This window comes from Coturnix japonica, chromosome 5, assembly GCF_054131305.1.
Source record: "Coturnix japonica strain WE chromosome 5, WE-NBRP24, whole genome shotgun sequence".
Taxonomy (NCBI): domain Eukaryota; kingdom Metazoa; phylum Chordata; class Aves; order Galliformes; family Phasianidae; genus Coturnix; species Coturnix japonica.
In genome coordinates this window covers 32,720,100-32,733,835 of record NC_140667.1, presented here as the reverse complement: position 1 = coordinate 32,733,835, position 13,736 = coordinate 32,720,100, and the positions used below count along the sequence as shown (strand labels likewise).

The 13,736-nt window shown below is 33.2% G+C and overlaps 1 long non-coding RNA gene across 1 annotated transcript; it reads right to left on the bottom strand.

The window, feature by feature from the left end:
• Positions 1-3,542: 3,542 nt before the first annotated feature.
• LOC107315006 (uncharacterized) lies at positions 3,543-11,566 on the bottom strand. Its single transcript, XR_001555727.3, has 3 exons — positions 11,491-11,566; positions 5,802-5,916; positions 3,543-5,410 (listed from the first exon to the last, which is right to left on the bottom strand). It is a non-coding gene; the product is annotated as an uncharacterized LOC107315006 (long non-coding RNA).
• Positions 11,567-13,736: the final 2,170 nt, after the last annotated feature.

Below are 13,736 nucleotides of genomic sequence, written 5' to 3'. Positions count from 1 at the left end.
CAGTGTCACTTTTTAAGTGTCTGCATAGACTGAGAAAATCATTAGAGGGCATGTTCATTTAAAATTCTGAGTCTAATGCATAAATTGTTCTCCAGTGCACTCAAAGTCACATCTGTTGAAAACAAAACACAGCATTCAATGTACTAAGTAAAATCAAAACATAACAGTGGAATGCTTGGTGAGGTTAAATTAACCAAATTAAATGGCATGAAAAAGTTTTCAATTGATTTAAAGAACAGTTGTGTACTTTTTTAAAAAAATATATTGATTATCTCTAATGTGTTGAGAAGGAAAGCATAACATGTACTACAACAACATGGCAGTCTCACATATGGTCAAACACAGACATGGCTTCACGCAGCTTTTTAATAGACCTGTATCAGGACTGAGGTTGCCCATTTCACACAGGCAAGTGGCTTGTTAGCTTTTTAAACAAGTAGAAAGTGACGTATGATATTCCTACACTGATAAAGAAGCAATCCTTATTCTTCTGTCAATAAAATTAATTGCTAAAATTGAGGCGCAATAATAGCTGCTATCATGTTCTGATGTTTCATAAATATTTAACTGTGTAAGACTCCTGAGGTCAAAAGGGCTAATTTGGTTTTGTTTCCTGAATAGTCATACAAAATTGACTATTTAGAAAGTGAAGCGAATAATAACAGATTTTCATACATACAGTGTTTTTTGATGTGTACTCATAATCTCTTATTTACTTAATAGATTTAATGTAGTGCTAGATTTTTACTAAAGAAACACGAACAGTCATATTTGCTGCCCTCAAATCTAACTTCATGTCACACAATACAGAAAAGCAGTTAAGAAGATAAAATTATCTGTAACGTCATATCTAAACATATTATTTTGTTACTCATTAAGTTTTATACATAAAGCTGATATGGAGAGATAAGATTAATTAAATCCTATTCTCAGAAGAATGAGTTCATCCATACTGCATAAGAAGTCCTGGACTTTAGGGGATGGAGAGGTAAACATTGATCCACTTATAACCCTATTCAAAAAAACTACTTAATACCAGCCTTTTCTTATCCTACAGCTCTCCTTTCTTCAGGATTCCGTCCATTTATATTTGGTTTGGGGTTTGTTTTTTTTGTTTGTTTGTTTGCTTTTTGTTTTGTTTTGTTTTTTTGTTCTAAAATTCCCACTTTGTCAAGATTTGCTTTTCCTCTGCCTTTTGATACAGAGCTGTGAAACTAGAGTTGTACAAAAATCATTGTGGTGACCATGGTCCAACATTAGTTTTAAAGAAAAATCAAATATGCTAAGTATACATTGATAAAATGCACTGCTACAAAATCCATTTAGATTTTATGATCTGCAAAACACTGCCTGTCTGGAAAAGTAAATATCAAACAATTAATCATATATGGTATTTGGAACAATGTAACTATTTCATTTTTCCATTCCAGAAAAGTGTTAAAAACTTCAGTGTGGTACACATCTCAATTAATACTATAATTCTAATGATAACCGCAGTTATTCAATACAAGCAGCAACTATGCATCAGTGCGTAATTTCCAGACTGTTAACACTCAAGCTTTGAATTGTAAGAATGGTTTACAGGAATATTTTGCAAAGCATACGAAAACAAAACAAAATCGACTAATTCTTCAAGACAAAACTTCTGTCATATGTATGATATCTAACCCAGAGCCACTAGCAGCATTTTCTTCATGTAAATTAAACATCTCCTGCTTGCCTATGTTACCCAATAAAACATCATAAACAACTCTTGCATCTCTAGAGCTCCCTCTCCTGTTTATGGTCAGTAGAAAACCTTCTTTGGGATCTCTTAAAGCAACCCAGACACTTGGCCTGAAACAGGAGGTCCAAGAGATCTGATTTTCATGGATTAATTTTCAAGCAGTGGTTCTACTAGTATTTAATGGCAAAAGGTTCTGTGCCAATATCTACTGTGTAGGAAATAATGAATAGCAAAGATTTCACTGTGGAACTTCCCTCAGAAATGACTGAGAAAGATTTGATTAAAGCCATTCACTAGATACAAGCAAATGTCCATACTAGAGTTGATAAAATGATCTCAGACAGACACAGCAGCATTTTTCTTCAGTTTCAGTGCTTCCCTTAGAATATGTATCTAGAATCTTTTTACTACTACGACTAGTCTAACCTTTTGCATTCTTATTATTGATAAGGCTTTTTAGACCTATTTTCAGTTACTTGACATTTTTCCTTATGTGGTTGCTTTCAATTAAGTGTAAGTTTGCCAAACTAACTGTTTTAGTATGCATTTTTTATGGTGAATAGCTGTTTTAAACAGAAAATTTTCATCTGAAGTAGTTTTAGACATTTCCAAAACCAAAGAGGTAAATAGACATGAATTTCTGGCAATTTAAGTTCCTTTACTGAATGCTGTATTAAATGACATGTTCTGGAATCACATTATATTCAGTCCTTCACAAACAGAAAACCCAAGCCACCCCAAGAAGCTTATATTCTAATAATTAAGTCAGTAAACGCAGATAAAGAAACCAATGAAGAAATACTTTTCAACAATGAGATTCTGTTGGACATCATTATAGGCAGAGCTCACAGAATGCCAGCAGGTAAATTTAATCTAAATTTTATTTGCTTCATTTCAATTTAAAGAAAAAAAAAAATAGAGAAAAAAAAAGATGATATTACTCTTATCACTTCTATAATAAAGAAATAAATAGAAATGTTACTAGAAGACCTCTGAGAAAGCATTCTTTTTCTTTAAAACAGAAATGGAATAGTATGGTCTTAGTAGAAAACAGAATACCAGATAGTCCCTTCCATTGTATACACACAATTTCATCATTCAAAGAATAAAAGGAACTCTCCATATACGTACCTGCAACATGGCAATCTAGGGAAATTGACCTGTCCATAGGCTTTTCGCTGCTGTGGTTTCTGTGTTAGTTTCTGGTGTGAGATTATTTAAGTGAATCTTCTTGCTTTTGATGGACAAATATTTTGTAAAATTTTCAAGATTTGCAGATCCACTGTATACCTTTCTAATATATGTATATATTTATTTGTTTTGGAAATAACCAACTATCCAGCGTAGGTTCAACACTATGCATTTCACTTTGCTCTGGAAATGTGTTCTGCAAAATTTCTGCTCAATTTTGTTCATTTAAGCTGATGTAACTGCGCTTCACATGTAACTGAATTTTGTTTCTAAGTTGAGACATTTTGAGCTACATCATACAAAGCTGTGAAATATCTTGAATTAACATCTATTTAATTTATGTTCATAATAACTTTCTTTGTTTTGCAAACATATATTTAAGACAGAAAATTATTTTGTCATCTACTCTGATTATTTCTTGACCCTCCATTGGCATTATAGACCCATTAGGTTGAGCATATACAAATAAAAGAAGTCTTTGAGTGAAAGCTCTGATATACTAGTTTGAGTGAACACCAAAACAATGGAAATAGAAAGGAGAAAAAAAAAGAAAAAAAAAACTACAAAACTTTTCACAAATATGTAGACAAATGTTCTGAATTCCTATACAGTCAATTACTCTGTCTACTGCTTTCAGTTATTCTTTATTTCTTTTGCTGTGGACATACAGTGTCCTTGCAAAGAATATAACATCTTATTCAAAAATGTTATTTGCATAAACAAATCCCACCATTATTCCAAGGGTGTGGCATTTACTTTTTTATTTCTCCCGATTCAAAGTTTTCTAAGGATAATCCTGGTAAATATTTTCAAAGTTAATGCTTCAGTTCAGTTACTAGTATGCCCTAATTCAACTTAAAATTTCTAAGTTTTTGAAACTATTTACATAAGAAAATAATTCCTGTCCAAGAAGAAGATATTTTGCTTAAAAACAGAACTTCCAGTTAAGTCTTATCAGGTTTGTACAAGTGATTATAGGAATCTGTAAGTACCTTTAATATTCTTTCTCTTGTCAGTGTAACACAAGCCATATTCTTTAGGAAGCCTATTAAAATGTGTTGGTATTCACTTCACCTGCTGTACTCATTGTAACATGTATTCATATATTTCAAGTGCATAGGCTGTCTCTCATACAACATTGTGAAGAACAGATGTACAAAAGGGGTTGTGATGGATCATCTTAGGCATCATAAAAATAGCAATAGAAGAGTATCTTGGTTTTCAGAACAGCTTGTCTGTAATATTCTATCAGTAATATTTTAGTAGGGCAATAGATGAATATATCAGTTTAGATTAATTTGTATAGTGGCACATTTAAGAGACTGACTTTCTGAAGTTTGTTCCATCTCCACGTGTAATTTTTGGCTCCAGCATAATCTCTGCCGTACTGTCTTCTTGCACATGGTAAACTAGCCATCTGGATAGTGTGTCAGCATTAATGTTTTCACACCCTCAGTTTCCTGTGCTAAATGAAGTCAAATTCTTGAATTATGGCAGCCCACCTGCATATAATTTTTCCATACTCTATGACTGTAACTTTTCTTCTCTGAAGAGTACAAAAAATATTATTATTTGAAATCCATGATGTTTCCAAGATCTAAGAGTTAAAGAGGTTGTTTGTTTTGTTTGTTCTCTGTAGTGGACTGATAAGACTTTGTAGCATAAGGTCAAGAGGAGTGAACATCTCTTGTGAGTCCTTTCAGATTCAACATCCCAAGCAAATTTTTCAAGTATTCATAGGGCTTTCACAACTCAGAAACCAAAGGCAGTAGAGCAGAAAGCTGTCTTGGCTTCTAATTATTTGTGGGCATCAGGATGTATTTAGACCTATTTGTTTGTGTTTACATAATGTTCAGATGCATATTACGAGAGAGAAAAGTACTTGATCACAATGATCTTTCACTTTATAACTTCAAGAACTTTTTATGATCACTGCATACAAAATAGAATGGAAGCTATTAAGAAAGATAATTCAGCAGGAGACAAACTTTTAATTCTAAACCAACATCCTTGAACCAGGATGTAAATTTAAAAGCTTTTTATGACATGGCAACTTATCCGTATAAAAATGAAGCTTTGGAAAACTGGCAGTAGTGATTCAGTTAGTATTGTTATTCAAATTCTCATTTACAAGTTCAATACTTTTTTCTCTTAACCCAGTAATCAGAGAACTCCAAATGTAAATGTGTAAAGATATCATTAGAGTATTTATAAAAGTTAACACTCTCTATAGGCCTGTTTCTTTAGGTTCTTCAGCAGGTGACTCACACAAAGGCTAAAGTTAAGATATCCAACTGTCCCTTTCTCTGTTAACTATAAAAGAGCTTGGTAGATTCGGCTTTGTGAATATTTTTCCTAATTGTCATCTAAACTGTAACTTAATGGAACATTAATAAGGAAGGTGACATTTTAGTGATTTTGTATCTTCTTTTATCAGTGGAAAGTGGTCCCACACTTAATGTTTTCTTCCGATTCACACCTAGAATTAAATATCTGAAACAAGGAAACAAAAAGCTTAGTCAGCTTAGCAGGGATAAGATAGGTACCTCCTATAAAATTTTGAGTTTAGCACTTGGAACAAGGAACTCCAACAAAGAGGATTTCAAGCAGAAAGTGGAAAATAATGTTCTTTTTTTCCTACATAGTAGATCCAAAACAATTACGGCAGAACTTCACAAACCAAAGCCCTATACCACAGATCAAGCTTCAGGCAAAACAGTCATGTACAAATTTTACATTGAGTTTCGCTGATGTGCATGGTTCATAAAAGCAATAGCAAATGCCACCATCATATGCAGTGTACAAGAATTCTTCTTCTCTTTTGCTTAAAATTTCAGTGTTATCACAATCTCTCAAATATGGTTTATCTTTGTGATTTACTTACACTTTTCACAAGTTAACATTTTGTCTTGATAGTAATTATTCATCTCTAGCACGTTTGCTTTTATTTGTTGTTCCCAACTTGTTCTCTTTTCTCCTTTGACTGTTGCTGATTACCTCTAGTAATAAAAGAAAGAGAAGAACTAGTCTTAGGAAAGGAGTGAAAACACAGTCTAAGGCTGAAGCAGTATTCACTGGAATCAGTGAATCTTTCCATTGACTCAAATGACTATGGAATCTGCCCAGTTCCAATTACAACTCAGTGTCAATACATTTTATTAGAGACACATAAGGATATTCTATTTCTCACTTTAATCTATGGATGAAGAGTAGCTAATATTCAGAAATGAAAAAAAAAAAAAAAACAAAAAAACATTCTCTTAAATAAGAAAAGTATGAGCGTTGTTTTGTGGAGGTGTCTTGGTTTCTGTTGTTGTTTGGTGCTTTCATTTTATTTAGTTTCAAAAAAAGTAAAATTCCAAAATGTTGCAACAGTTTCCCTAAAAGTCCTAAATTCAAGTTTCTTTATTCTTTGCCTCTACCTGAATCAAGCATCAAGAGTGTATTTTCTGAAATAGTGTAAAAACTCAATTTCCTTTTACTTGGAGGGAGTCACATTAAGCTGTCTTCATCAAAGATCTCCTGCAGAGCTAAAAGACAGAGGTTGCTTAGATACTCTAAACCGCCTTGTGAGACTGTTGACTGTATGGGGAGGTAGGATCCTAAATCAGCCACTATAAATGAACTAAACATATATAGGTGGGTGTCACTATTCAGCTTCCCTTGCTACAATACAGTGAATTACTCATTCCTGCCACTGGCATCTTTGAGCAATGTTTTGAATGTTATTACAAGTGAAAGTCATACCTTTACTGGGATTTGCACTAGGATTTAGCTGCATAGAGAATCATACTTTATGCTTGTTTACTAGGAAAATGAAAAAAGACTCATAATCTCATTACCAAAAGAGTACACTAATACAGAATTTGAGTAAATGTTAGAAGGGACTCCCTGTAAATCTGTGTAAAAGAGTTGCTGACTTTTTTCACCTTTAGCTTTATCTGAAACTATTTTGTATGTGGTGTTATATTGTTTGATATTAACACGTAGCCACAGGCAATTTCTATGGACATTTAGAATAACTCTAAAAGCATTTGGACTCTTAATTATACATACACTTACATAAAACCAATAACATGCAATAATATATATGTAACTATGAATTTGTAATCTTTTTTCATTAATAGATTAACTTCTGAGAAACATAACTAACTGCAGGAAAACATCATTAATATGTTATACTACCAAAGACAAAATTGGAATATAATGAGTGATATATTTTTCATAGTTTAAACTATTTCTTCATCTTTTACAGCTCTTATTCCAATAGCTCTTCAAACTCCTGCCAAATTGCATGATGAAATTAGACCACAAACACATTGTTTGTAAAAACAAGCTCCTGTTAATCTCATGAGAAATAATTCTTTCTTACAACATACTGATGTTCAAAGAAGAAAATCTTTCCTGTATATGGCAGGATTTTGTAAAAGCCTATATTCCTCTCTAGCACCTAGAAGTTCATGGTACCTTTCCCCTAAAGCCTAATTACTGTATTTTTCAGCAATATTGATATTGATGAAAAGCAGTAAAAAACAGAACTTTGTTGCATAAATGCGATAAAAGGTTACTTTCCATGGGAATTCAGTAGCATATCTGAGGGGAAAGACTGAGATTGAATTGTTTTTGCCTATTCTATTGGATCTGGCAGAAACACCTTTTCACAAAAATACATGATGGAAACTTCCAAGCTACAGGAAGGCAGAACCACAGAGATGTTAAACAATCCAGCACCCATAGGAAACATTCTTTTATACTTTCCATCTGGAACTAGCAGCAGTGACATCTATGTAGTCTACAAGATTCAGTGTGGCTTTTGAATTGATTTTACATTACTGAATATCTAGCAGTCATGGAGAAGTTGGTCTTGAGACTGCCAAAGCAACCTATGAGTCTTTGAATATTCAAGTGTCACGATTTTATGATTTTTTGTTGATTTCTTTGGTTTGTTGATTCATTAGCTTCAATTGCAGTCATGTTGTAGTATATTTGTGTTATCTTGCATTCCACTATCAAATTTAGTAAATTAGTTTTCCTCCTCATATTATTGCCACTGTTTTTGCCCTACCCCTTCCCCCTTTCCTCTTTCCTCCTTTTCCTAGGGCTTGGGTCCATGGGTCCCCCTATCCATTAGTCTTGGAAGTGGGCTGAAACAGCTGACATCAAGAAAATGCGAAGACCACACCTCTTCGATTTCCTTTGATTAATCAAATCTTGAGACTTGTAGAAATTATGTTTAACAATCTGCATAGTACGCTATGTGTAATTTCTAACTTTTCCATGCCACAGTTTATCTTGTCTGGCACTGATCAGTTTCTGTATTCTCCTGTGCAAACAGATAATGTTTAAGCTACTCTTTTGAAAAGGACTCCTTTGGAGTATGTATAAATTCATTCTTTGTACGCAAGTGGGATTCTCAATCTTTTGTTTTTCTTTTTTTTTTTCTTTTTCCTTGATTATTGGAAAAAGCAGCAGATTTAGAATGCAAATATGATTTAAATCTTTTCAAAAGCTAATGTTTTATATACTGCCAACTGGTAGCACTTTTCAAAATTAGATGCTTGCTGTTGCAAACAAGGTTAAACTGGCAGTGGAGCAGGATTTTTTTAGATTCTTAGGGTCCTGTTACATGCATTTTAGGTCAGATACTGTTTGCTATGAGAGTACAAGTGGTTTATTGTAGAGTTGTCAATTTAAATTAAATTACAACTTTTGAGAAACTAACTTGCAAACTTAAAGCAGTCATATGATATTATGCATTACATCTTCGGCCCATTAAGGAATCCTAAAGTAAGGAAACCAAAGGCAGAAAATACTGGTTCAAATTTCAAGCCACAATAAGTGTGAATATACCCTCAATTTAATAAAATGTATAATGCAACTTCCTGAGGCTTAAGTTTCTTACAATTGCTCTTGGAATGGGCACTTGTTTTCCCATTATTGGCCACTTTAATCTACTTATGCCCTAGTTGTCTCATTTAAAGATCACTTTATAGTACTGAGTGATCAACATTCGAGGTCTATGTTCCACTATTGCCTGATGCAACAACACAACAGTTTACAAATTTCTGAATTTGATCTGAAAGCTGATTTAAAAATCTATACAGACGATCAAATTTCCTTGAAAATATATACACACAAGTCTTTTATGTGGCTAAAATGAAGTAAATTTAGTTTCAGGAGACAGGAAGAAAGCCAAGACTGAAAAGTAAAGATCCAGAAGAAATTGGTCACTACCAGTGACCAAGTTCGAAACTCATCCCTCCCTAGAGAATATTAGAAGAGGGCAAGGAAGACAGGTTTTGGAAAACTAGAATGTATGTGCTTTTCTTTCCAGCAGACTGCATTAAATATTCAGCAAAAGGCGGGGATCAGTTTACATTACTCTTCTTGTTTCTCCTGTATCGGCTGACAGGTGCTGTAAACATACATAGACAAACATGGTTCTATTCTTGCAGTGCTCCAATAATTGAGGGCAGAAATACTTTTCTCCTGAAGCAACAATATTTTGATGCTTGCAAGCATAATACTTTAAGATCAAGTTTGCATTCACTGATAGAAATAAAATACTTTTTTCCTTACTGAACAATGCAATATCTAATTCTTAAGGACATTGAGTAGGAGGGTATTCTGTAGTTAATTTGAAAGCACACTTGTGTGGTTTTATGGGGAACTCCACATATATACCATTCAGTGACACTCCTTCCCAATATTTAATAACAAATTAAAAAAATATATGATAATCTCAGATCATCTTCTAGGTTTTACAGCTTGAGGAAAAGCACAGACCAGTGTGAAACAGTTGACCTTGGCTAAAAGATGGGAACTAGTACTTAAAACATTCACTCATTCATGTTTAAGAGATGTCATGGTAAATAAATAATGACTGTTTACACTTAGTCCTAAGTGTCTTCTTTTTCCACACTATAGGCAGCTATTTGGCTGAGATGGTATCATTCACTGACCTAATCACACTGTACCTTTTTTCTCACTGGAATTGCATTTTTAGCTGCCACTTGCTCTTTTGAACAAAACTTTGTGCTATTTAAAAAAATATTATAATAGCATTTTTTTTTGTTGGTTTTGTTTTAGGCTTTTTGTTTTTGTTTTTTAATAAGATGATATTCAAATCAATAACGATAAGGGCAATCTTCTCTTTGTATCTAGAAAAAATACCATCTGCATTTGGCTTCAGATATTCTGCTATGAGCAAAATTTAAACATAAGGAATGCTTAATTCTCTCCTAAAGTTAAACTGCAATTCTAAGTATTTTATAATCTTCATAATAGTCAGAGCCAGTAAAATCGACCCTGTATATTTTTATTTCATCTCTGTTGGATCATATGATATTTAATAATTGGTTCTGGCACCTTGTTGAAAATTATTATAACTTTGAGATTCAACAGTTTTATTGAACATATGGGCAGTACAGTCTCAGAACGTATATATGATACAGACTATCAAGAGGACCTTCTGTCATGTTTTCGTGAGCTTTAAAGGGTCAGGTAAATTTTGCTGAGTGGATTTGTGCTGTTTCCTCATTCTTTTTTTTTTTTTTTTCCTTTTTTTTTTTTTTTTTCTTGTTTTCCAGTTTATTTTAGTGAGCCACATTTTTTCCTCTGTTAAAAATCTTTCCTTTAAGGGGTTACTATCCACAACTATATTTGCTAATATTAACATGTACTATTATGCTTCTAAGTACTATTGAAAAGCAGTAGCTGGAATGGGCAAGAGAGACAATCTTCAGTCCTTGGTGGATCACTTTCCTATTGCATGGCACCGTATTGTATCAGCGTTTGTTTCAGTTAACACCATATGAAGTTGCTGAAAGTAGAAGACCTGCTATCTGTGAAAATGAACACACTTAAGATATATTTTATTGGTAGAGTACATGATGGAATTTTGATAATAACATTTAAATGACCATTTAAGAGACATATATGTTCTGCTGCATATTTATACCTGAAATAGCATACCTTTTTGCATCACAGTTTCTTAAAGTAATGCTATTTTAGAGCTATTTTCTTTTGCACTCATATGTGTCTGTTTTTCATCTATGAGTCCTTATCATTTGCTGTTTTAAACTATACATGAATAGAAGAAATTGTGCATCCCTTGAATACACAAATGTCCTATAGGTTTCAGTGGGAAATCTGTGTATGAAATAAATAAGACCAAGCAATTATGTAGACTATATGCAAATAACAGCATAACAAGTAATACTGAAAAAATAATAGGGATGGCTTGCTGATATGTGTGTGCATGAGTATCTTAAAACAAGAAGCCCATTTTAATAAATCATCAGCTATAACTGGTTTGTTCTATCCTAATTCTGTTAGAAAGCTCACCGCTGTATCACAGCATTTTCTTCTTGATTGCCTTTATCAAGTTATGAAGATTAAGTATTAGGAGCTTAATCAGCTGTTACGTATTTTTATGTGTTTACTTTTACTATGCAAGGCTGTATTTTTATTCATATATTTTTTTAAAAGAAAACATTCTCTAAAAAATCATTTGAAGCCATCGTATATGTAGGAAATGTTAAAAGAAGAACATCTCATTTTATTTTTCATACCTTTTCCTTTTAATTTATGCATCTTCATTTGACATTCACAGTTAAGGTTGCGAATCATTAGTAAGGATATTCATCTGTGAAAATAAATTAGGTGTACTCTGTCAATGAATTTCAATAACAGTTTAAAGGCAAACATATTTCTGTTTTATTGTGCAGGAGATGTATAAATACTTAACTTACTGGTGCCCAGAGTATAGTCTCAAACATTACAGCTTATTAGAACATGACTATTTTTTTTTGGTTACATGCTTGGCATAATATAAACCAGTAGGTGGAGTGCTTGCTAATAATAATTGTATGTACAGATCTTGTTAGTTTACACTAAGGGCAAGACACTTTTCATATTGCAAACCACTAAAAACAAACTTATGTTAAACTTCTTGTATTGTAATAATGAGCTGGAAATTGTATTAAAAAGGGCTTAAAGAGTTAAAATATGCATAGACCTGCAGAAATCTTTCAGAAAACAGAAGCAAATAAAAATTGGAAAAAGCCAGACCTGATTTGGAAGAGATCTTTTGGGAAAATATAGTTGGTAACTATAAAGCTGGCTTTTGTTATTGTTTTAGCTTATTTTACTTGCTGTTGTTTTATGAACATGCCTTTTTTGGCATATCAAAAGTTCCAAAGATAAAATACTTTCTTTTCAATAGTTTCACTACAAGTCAAATATTTTCTCACCAACAGACACAGGACTACCCTTATAAACTGGAAGTAATTCTATAATGATGGGAAATGAAGGTAAGAGGTGTCTAAATACCACTTTATGAACTTCAGTTTTATAAAAGTTCCCATTTTGGATAAACTTTTGGGCACCAGAAATGATAGCAAATCTCCCCAGAAGCCTATAATTTGGAGCACATGTTGAAAATACCAAATGGCAAACATGACTGAGGTTTCTCTTCTAATAGATGAGTTGCCTAGCCTACAGAAAAGTTCTAAACAAAATGAAAAGGTACCCCAAATAACACATGTATAACGAGACAATATGTCCAAAGCATTCCCCCAGAAAACCTTCAATATAACCTGTCAAGTTTTTTTAGTCAAACATAAAATACAGTTTGAGCAAGTGCTCTAACTGGTTAAAGACTACACAAATGGAAGTCACCTTGATTTAAAACCTTCAACCGTCCTTCTTTTAAAAATCTACCCCACATTCCTCATTTTCTTTCTAAATGAAGGACTTCTGTATCTAACATCAGGAAAAAGTGTAGCTCTGGGAACTTGTGGGAAGGAAGCTACCTGAAAGGTAACCCAGTCTAATATTTGTAGTGCCAGAAAAAAAGCAGTATTTAAAGTGCGCTTCACCTTTTCAGTTGTCCAGTGACTAACTTAAGTCATCTTTCTTCTCATCTCATGAGAGATATGGTGCATCCCATTGTTAAATACAGAAATCTGGCAATGTGAAGAAGGTAATACTGTTTTGTGAATCTAGGGCCAGATCCAAAATAATCACATTCTTATGTGAAGTTCTTCTTGTTCTTCTTTGTGGAGAATGCCTCATATTTTTGCCTTCAGAGTTCCTGAAATGCTTAATCACACCTCTGTAGTGCCCAGAGCTCCTTCATATTTTGGTGGATATGGTGTGAGCTTCTGCCAAAATCAAGGGCAGTGCCACAAATCAGGTATTTCTTCCCCAGGATTCTTGAAAGTTACACAAGAGCTAATCCACAAATTCTTGCAATATAACCCAGAAGTGCAGCTGTTAATCTTCTAAAAGACTATCAAAGAAGGTGTCTCATTTTCACATAATCGCCTTTCATGTAAAATGCGAGTAATTTATTCCTTCTCCTCCATTACTTTTGGTGACTAATTCTACATTTTCCTTTTTCAAGGAGATGACCTACATGATAACTTGACTGTATGAGAGTCACTTCCTATGCTTTTCACTGAAGCTCTGCGAGGAGAAAACCATAAGAAAACAAGATGTCTAGGCAAGCTGTTAGTGTTGACCTAGGAGAAATATCTAATCCCTTAATTCACATCCTGTTTATGTATTTCATGTTAAAACTAAACAACCATGGAAAAAGCTTCAGCTTATGTGTGTTTGGATTAACTCTGTGGATTGTTAAATTTGCAAAGAAAAAACATAAACAGAAAATACAATTTAAAAAATAAATATCATTCAGGTAATTGCAGTGTGGTAAAATATCTAATTTCCTTTATGGTTTGCACAGATTGTGCGTATTGTTGTGAGTGTACAAAGAATAAAGAAAACATTTCAGTTATTCTGCAAATGCTCTGTT